An 8642-nucleotide genomic window follows, 5' to 3' on the forward strand; every position below is an offset into this window, starting at 1 on the left:
ACAATTAACAATTTTTACACAAATTAGCAAAGAACAATTTTACATAAATTAACAAAGAACAATGCAAGGAAAGAGAAGTCAACCTCACTTAGGTTCATATTTATAACAACTACATCATAGAATTTATTAAAGGATTGAATGAGTTAATATTTATAAAGTAACTATCATAGTGTCTGGCTATCATAAGGGTCGTGATAAACATAGCAATAGTCTGATTTGTGTTCATAAAATGTGCCTGGAGGGAAATAATTTTTTAACAGAAAACTACACTTCCTAGCCAGCCTGATTTCTTTATTTCTATCTATTATTCGATATCATTCCTCCTTTCTAAGGATTTTGTGATTGCTTCTATCAGACATCTTGCTATGGTTCAGATCCAGGCTTATGACGGCTGTCTCATCACAATATGTGGAATATTGTTTATACAGCTGCAGTTCCTTGTCTTCTGATTACAATTTTTTATTAATTTTGCTTCTGTGACTTTTCATAAATCTAATCTTAGATATCAGATGTAATGTTTGTTTTAATTAAACATTCAGCCTCTGACTTGACGGAGGCAATTTGAGTTACATCCAAATATTTCTAAGTAAATTTAAACTTAAAAAAGTTCAAGTTTTCACAGCAGCTGCACCAGTCTACAATCCCACCAGGTGTGTAGGAAAGGTCTAGTTGCCCTGCATTTTCTATATAAACTATTTGATTACATAGTTTTCATTTTCGATGTTTATTTTTTAAATCTCACTATTATATAGTATCCCTCATTGCTGAGTTTGGAGCAGATGTGGAACCTCAAAGTATAAACTTGAAAAAAGTCATATCTAGAATAAGTACAAATAACTCATACATTGAATGATATTTATTTAAAAACTATATAATTCTCCCAATCCTTCTTTCGAATATGTTGCCCATGATATGAAAACAATGTTATAATTTTTTTCATGAAAGGACTTTTAAGTCTGAAAGATTATTGCTTTTTTAATTCCAAAGCAAATTCATTTTTCAAATCAGATGATCATAATACTGTATTATAGAATATTTGCATACACATGTCACAATATTATGCTCAAGACTCATATACTTATATTTAGGAAACTTGCAGAAATTAACACTGAATTTTTTTTACATGAGGAGTACTCAGGAATGATGTAGTTTTTATTGCAATGATTTCTAAAGGACATGTACTGGGAAGTACTATTAGTTAAAGGTTTTTAAGAATGGTATTAATGCTTCATATCGATCAGATCCAAAGTAGTAAAAGATATGTAATAGAATGTAAGTGAGGGGATGAATCTATGAAAATAAACCAAATATTGAACATTATCTTGGAAATGAAAAGTTATTTAATTAAGTCAAATAGTTGAAAAAAGTTCTTAGACTGATGACATAGTTCATCTCAATTGACTTGTAAACCTTTCTGGCATTTTTTACTGAAAATTCTCATTCCTGCAAAACATATCTTGACGTAATATATTTTTGTTGTATGAATATAAATGTAATATTATATACACACACATACACAAATACAAGTGTAAATAATATACTTTCAATATATTCACATTTTCTCCCACGGGTAGATATGCCAGAACAAGTAATGAGGAATCCAAATCATTCCCTCTTGGGGATGAAGTAGGAAAGAACAACTGTGTCACATGCATAGAATCATACAGTAGTTTCCAAGAAGACACCTGGAAACTTGCTGTTAGAGTCATCAGAGGTCGCCTAGAAATGTAGTTGATGTAAATGATCTCAAGTTATCTCCCACATGACATGTTTAACGGGTCTTGAGAGCTTGACACACTTGTCACCTGAGCTGTTCTGAAAATAATGATTTACTTCTCTGAGTCAAAAAGGAATGCCTTTAATTTTATTTCAAGAGATTTTGTGATGTTTGCGAGACGGAATGGACAACAGCATTCAGAAAAAGAATAACACAGAAGTCTGTCCATGTATCTTTGAATGCATGAAGAGAAAATTGATCTATACTAGATACAGTTATATGGAGGCAATTATTTCCTAAGGCAATTATTTCATTTGTAAAGGGATAGGAGAAAAGGGAAAGTAATTATAGTATACTGTCATGTAGTGTAATAATGTAAAGGCCACTATATCAGCAGTGATGAAGATAGCCATCACTTCATTTGCAGTCAAATGGCATAGAGAAGTGCATTAGTAAACTTTCCTTCTTGAACATTTATTGGCAGTTTATCTTGTTTTCTTAGTCAATTTATGTCCCTCATTAGTCATTCATTTTGATACATGAGAATATCTTATTTCAAGCACTGCCGACGTCGGCTAATATTGTAAAGGTGTAGTTTCTTGCATGACCATGAAAATATTAGAAGTATTATATATTTCATTTTATTATTTCTAAAAAATCCATGTGGTTCTGCAATAAAACAAAATTAATTAAAATACTGTGTTAATACTGAGTCACTAAAATAAATTCATAAATTTCCCAAGTCAAATTTTAATTAAAAATAAAAATATATATATATGAGTCTCCCCTTCTCCTTACTTGGGAAAAAGGCCTGGCCTACAATATATATAATAACCACATTGAAAAGATTTAGGTTCCTTCCCTCTGGCAACCAGTTTTTCATTTCCTAAAGATGCCAGGCTGAATTCTCTTGCTGTGTGAAAAGAATATCAGTTTGTCTAGAAATCGAATGTGGGTGAAAATTGCTCAAAAGTCTCATTTCTAATAATATGCTTAGCTATTCTATAGAATACGATATGTAAACCATAAAAAGTAAGACTTAAATCCAGAGTATTATAACATGACTGTAAGTAAAAAGATTTAGATTGTGATATTGTATGGTTTGAATGGATTTCATACACAAATGGTCACGGGAGGCTATACATACTTAAGAGTTAATACGTGTTCAATTGTGGAATGTTTTAATATAATATCAGTTAAAGGAAAAAATTCTACTACCACAATGTTAAAATTGATTTTAAATGATTGATAGGGAGAATAATTGGGTCCAGGAACAATGAAACTATTAACTTGTAAATAGTTCGTGAAATTTAAATGATCCTTTGAGACAGTCTTTATACATGGAAAAAGGTCTGCTCGGGTGTAGCCACATCTTGGTCTTCTTTTCTGCTACAGATAATGAGATAACATGGAGGGGAAGAAAAGAAAAACACGGTCGTCCTCCTTAGTGGGTCTGGATCGTAGGCAGATACAGGAACTTCAGCTTCTTTGGAAGAGAAAATGAAGAGAGAGGTCAGAGACCTTGGGGCTTCTTCAGTTTAGCATGTCAAAATGGCATATTTGGCGGTCTTGCTTTCTGAATCCCAACACTTACAACATGATGGCTGGGTTAAAGAACACGCATCCTAATAAAGAAATGGTGCTGGTTGGGTGCAGTGGCTCACGCCTGTAATCCCATTACTTCGAGAAGGCTAGGTGGGTGGATCATCTGAGGTCAGGAGTTCAAGACCAGCATGACCAATATGGTGAAACCCATCTCTACTAAAAATACAAAGTTAGCCAGGGGTGGTGGGGAATGCTTGTAGTCCCAGCTACTTGGGAGGCTGAGACAGGAGAATCACTTGAGCCTGGGAGATGGAGGTTGCAGTGAACCAAGATAGTGCCATTGCATTCCAGCCTGGGCGACAGGAGTGAAACTCCTTCTAAAAAAAAGAAAAAAAACAAACAAACAGACAAAAAAACAAAAAACGGTGCTACATGTAAACTATTTTGCCTTTTAGTTTTCTGGTTTTCAGGCTAGAAGGCAGACTTTTCCACTAGTGCTTCCTCTGTAGCTGTAAAGTCCCCAGCAAAGAGAAACATACTGTAATGGCTCCTCACCTCCTCTCCTCCAGGCAAGCACATACTTCCTACCAGGGTCAGTTTGCTTCTCTTCACTCTTCAGTTCTTTCAGATAGTCGGGGCATTTTTGTTTGTTTTTGTATCCCATGCACGTTTTATTGTTTAATTTGCAGGGTTTGTCATCTGGTAATTTATTTCATCATACTTGGAAGCAGACACAATAAAACCTGTAATATTGGATTTTGAGCATGTGACAGACATGGGTTTTATCTGTGGGAATCTTTTTGGGAACCTCTAGAGGTGTTTTATATATATTTCTATTAGATTTTCTAGGGCACTATCAATCTTGGAAAAATTATTATATTATCAGTTTGTAATTTACTAGATTATGCAAATTTAAATTATAAAATAGTACAGAAGTAAGTCTCAGTTACATATTTCCAGGGAAGACTTTGTTTTCTGCCTAGAACCCACATGAAGGCAGACAGGCTTCTTTGTCCTGTTCCTCTGTGATTTTTATTTTAAAAATAATTCCATTATTTCACTAAGGATTTGACATTTGAAAGCCCCCACTTTGAATATTGTATTGTTTTCAAATTCATCCAAGGCAACATCAGCTGTTATTTTTGGTCCTTAATATACCAGTTTACTGTTTCTTGATACTAGCAAAATTCTCCAATGGCAAAAATGCCTTCAGAGTTAGCTTACCACGCTGATACTTTTAACTCACATTATTTTTTTTTCCCAAGGGTTTTTTTCTTACTCTCTCCTGATCAAAAGTGTTTATGTAACAGAAAATTATACATTTCAATATTTTGAGGTATCTTTTCAAGATAAATCCTTTTGCTAAAAATGGAATACTATTCAGCCTTAAGAAAGGGGAAAATCCTGTCATTGGAAATAACATGGATGGATCTACAGGATATTATGACAAATGAAATAAGCCAGACACATAAAAGACATTTCCTATAACAACTCACTCGTGTGAAATCTAGAAAATTGGAAGTCATAGAAACAAAAAGTAGAATGGGGTTTGCTAGAGTCTGGGGGGTCAAGGGAGATGGGAAGATGTACGTCAAACCACATAAAGTTTCCATTAGACAAGGGCTGGAGATCTATTACAGAGTGCAGTGTCTACAGTTAGTAATAATGTATTGTATACTTGAAAATTGCTGACAGAAGATCATAACTTTTCTCAACACAGAAATGATGCATATGTCTGATGAAGGATATGTTAATTAGCTTGATTTAACTATTGCACAATGCATTTATATATAAGGGTATCATGTTGTACTCTGTAAATATATGTGTTTTTATTTGTCAAGGATACCTCAATACAAATAAACAATTAAAAAACAGAAGTTATGGCATTGTTTAAAAAATCAACAGTATTCCACTGTACCAAATGAGGAGCTACTTTACATAATTCTGAGTGGTGGTGATGGGGTTGGAATCCTTCAACCAAAGACTGAATGGCATAAGCGTATAAATGTAGTGAACTCCTTGCTTTAATGTGAAATTAATTCTACGGTACAATTCATGCTTCAGAGCACCCTGCACGATAAACCTGAAGCCAGATTCTAGCTGGAATCCCATTTTCGCTGATTGTCCTTTCTTTCTTTATCCTGTTTTCCTCGACCACTTTTTCGTGGGAGCACTCCTTCAACAAATCACATGCACCCGAGTCCCTAAATCAGGCTCTTTCGTAGGAACCCTAACTTAAGATACTGACTGCAAATTCCTGATTTTAATCTCTTCCTTTTCTTCCTCTTCATGAAAAGAAATAAACCTTGGGTATCAGAGAGAATATTGTTTATTAATATCACTCTTTCTTTCTAAGAAATTGTGAGGTTTTTTTTTTTTTTTTGTCATAATGGGATATAGAAGTATACTTCACCCATAGGGGAATGGGAAAAATAGTGATCATTTGCTGAACGATATTAAGTAGTATAAAAACTTTATCTGAAGATAGTCTTAAATAGAAGAGGGTGCATAACATTCCTAAGTAAGGAGGAACCATTAATGGAAGAAACTAGGCAATATTTAGAAAACTTTGGCTGTTGCACATCTAAAAGTTCAAGGGCTTGGGAGAATTTACAACAACTAGAATTCCTTTACTTGATGTCACTAGTCAGCTTGCTAAAAGTAGACTGATCAGAATGGACTTTTTGTGAGCCAGTAGCGAATCAACTCATTGTAATATACAAACCAAGACTTACTATTCCCAAGTCGTCTTTGGGTTATATTTTTCTCTTCTCTCTATTCAAGTTGAGATCTTTTCTTTTATTCTTTAGTTATTACTGTTTTCCTCTTTTCCTTCTATTTTGGAATTCCCCTCAATTTGCAAATGGTTGAGCTACTTTTTAAACAAACTTCTTGTGTGACAAAAGTCCTGAATGAAGCTTGAGCATAAATACACGAATATTATTGAAATAAATAAACCTCAACACAGTTTGTAATTAGCTATAGATTTTAGCAAGCATGTGAAAATAATCCTGTCAGAAAGTAAATTCTTATTAAATAGGGTACTAAAATATCATGAGTGGCTATCAGTCTTATAGGATGGAGATATTTTGGGGGGGAGAAGTTCTCAAAATTCTGTCCTTAAAAACAAATTTATTTTCTTTTTCTTTTTCATTTTTTTTTTTTAGATGGAGTTTTGCTCTTTTGCCCAGGCTTGAGTGAAGTGGTACAATCTCAGCTCACTGCAACCTCTGCCCCCCAGGTTCAAGTGATTCTCCTGCCTCAGCCTCCTGAGTAGCTGGGATTACAGGTGCCCGCCACCATGCCCAGCTAATTTTTTGCATTTTTAGTAAAGACGGGGTTTCGCCATGTGGGCCAGGCTGGTCTTGAACTCCTGACCTCAGGTGATCCACCTGCCTTGGCCTACCAAAGTGTTAGGATTACAAGCATGAGCCAACGCGCACGGCATCAACTTTATTTTAAAAATCAATGAGAAAGAGAAAAATGGAAAGAGGAAAAAGTTGAAAACAGATTAAAACAGGGAGGAACAGAAGAGATGAAATAGACCCTGATTATTCCTTAGCAGTGTTGAAATATTTGAAACTTAACTTCTATGGAAAGAAGGAAGTATATCATCTCAAAGAAAGTTAGAGAAGGTTTAAATGCGTCAAATTAGTATGTCTTTATATTTTGATAATCAAGAATATGAGCTGATTTTTTTGAGCCAGCCAAGAGAAAAGTTAACTAGTCCACTGTTCAATTATCTTTATATATTTTCCTTTATTTGGAAAGAGTGAAATATCATGAGATTAATACTATATAACATATTATGTGGTGAAAGACATGTTATCATTTTAGCAAAAAAATTTTTGGTAAAATTTGCTATGAATAACTACTCTATTTTCATATATGTTGAACTAGTAAGAATGTATGCATTAATTTTTAATTGTAGTTGCCAAGACAATGATACATTTTAACTTTAGATGAGTATTCTACCATCAGTAGAGATTTAACGTACTGAAAAATATTGTTCCCTGGTAACACTGGTAATATGCATCCTCTTTTTAGAAAAACAACAGTAATAAAATAAACTTTGATTTTGATCTCTAATTATGGCAGTTATTGCGTACCTTTAGATTTTACAACATATTGAATTAAAAAAGTTAATATTCTCTAATTTCATAAATATTTCACATTCATATAAGAACTAATATTGCAAAAGCAATTAACAATAAGGATTATTGGAAAGGCAAATAAATAAATGTTAAATAAGCCTCCTTTATGTCAATTTTCTTCTATTTCCTTATTTTATTAGAGGTACCAATATTGGAAATGAAATAGGTTTTGTAAGTCACGTAATTTCTGCACACAGAAAGGTAACACTCCACAGAAAAAAACTGGCACTAATTATTAATACATTTTCTAACATGAAGTTTCCTCAGGGAAATGTAATGTCAGTTGACAAAAATATTCAAGAACCACATACAGGGAATGCCTGAATCCATATAGGCTAATTGCACCATATAATGTAATTTTTGAATTATGTTTTGCTGATGAAGTCACTGTAATAATTTTAGTTTCATTTTATCTTATTTTGATTTATGGATTCTGCGTATATGATGCCTATTACCATTATTTCTTGCCAGCTGAGGCAAAAATATGATTTTCCATTGAAATTATCTTCTATTTCACTTCCCAGAGTGGAAAGTAGCAGTGAATGCATGAATTATAATTGGAAAAATGTGTTATTATGATAATATGGTAAAACAACAGTAGTAGCGTCTTCTGAGGATCTGAGCACTCACTGTACTATGCAGAAATAAGTGAAATAATATATTAAAGAACAATATAAAAGTGAACAGCGGATTGATATTACTAAAAATGGCAGAATAGGAACTCTAGGGCTCTATCTCTGCACTTTTGCAACTAATAAGTGAGGAAAATCTCTGAATTTGCTTCTGCAGACTCTGGAATCCAGTCAGAAAATTACACAGACAATACCAAACTTAATGAAGAAAGAAGCTTTTGCACTGTAGTAAGAGTTCTGTTGCTCTTAAAAATGACTGCCTACTATTTCACTCTTCTCAGATGGGCAGAAGCTATGAAGACAGCAGCCTATACTCTTGGTGCAGTTTTTGAGTATCAGAGTTAGCAAGACAGACCATCTTCTCAAAGAATTGTGGCTGTGTGCTTCTGCCTGTTTTCTGGAGGCTCCCTTCAGGAAGGACACAAGTGATTGCCTTTGTTTCACCTAATATGAAACATTCACAGGGCTGGCGTGTCTTTCTGGGGACTTTTTGCTGAAAACATTCAAATGCTAAATAAATTATTGACTGTAGTAGCCTGGGGACAGGGAGAAACAGAACAGGACAAATAATAGACAGACCAAAAATTTTGAGAA

Source organism: Pan troglodytes, chromosome 2 (assembly GCF_028858775.2).
Source record: "Pan troglodytes isolate AG18354 chromosome 2, NHGRI_mPanTro3-v2.0_pri, whole genome shotgun sequence".
Classification (NCBI taxonomy): Eukaryota; Metazoa; Chordata; class Mammalia; order Primates; family Hominidae; genus Pan; species Pan troglodytes.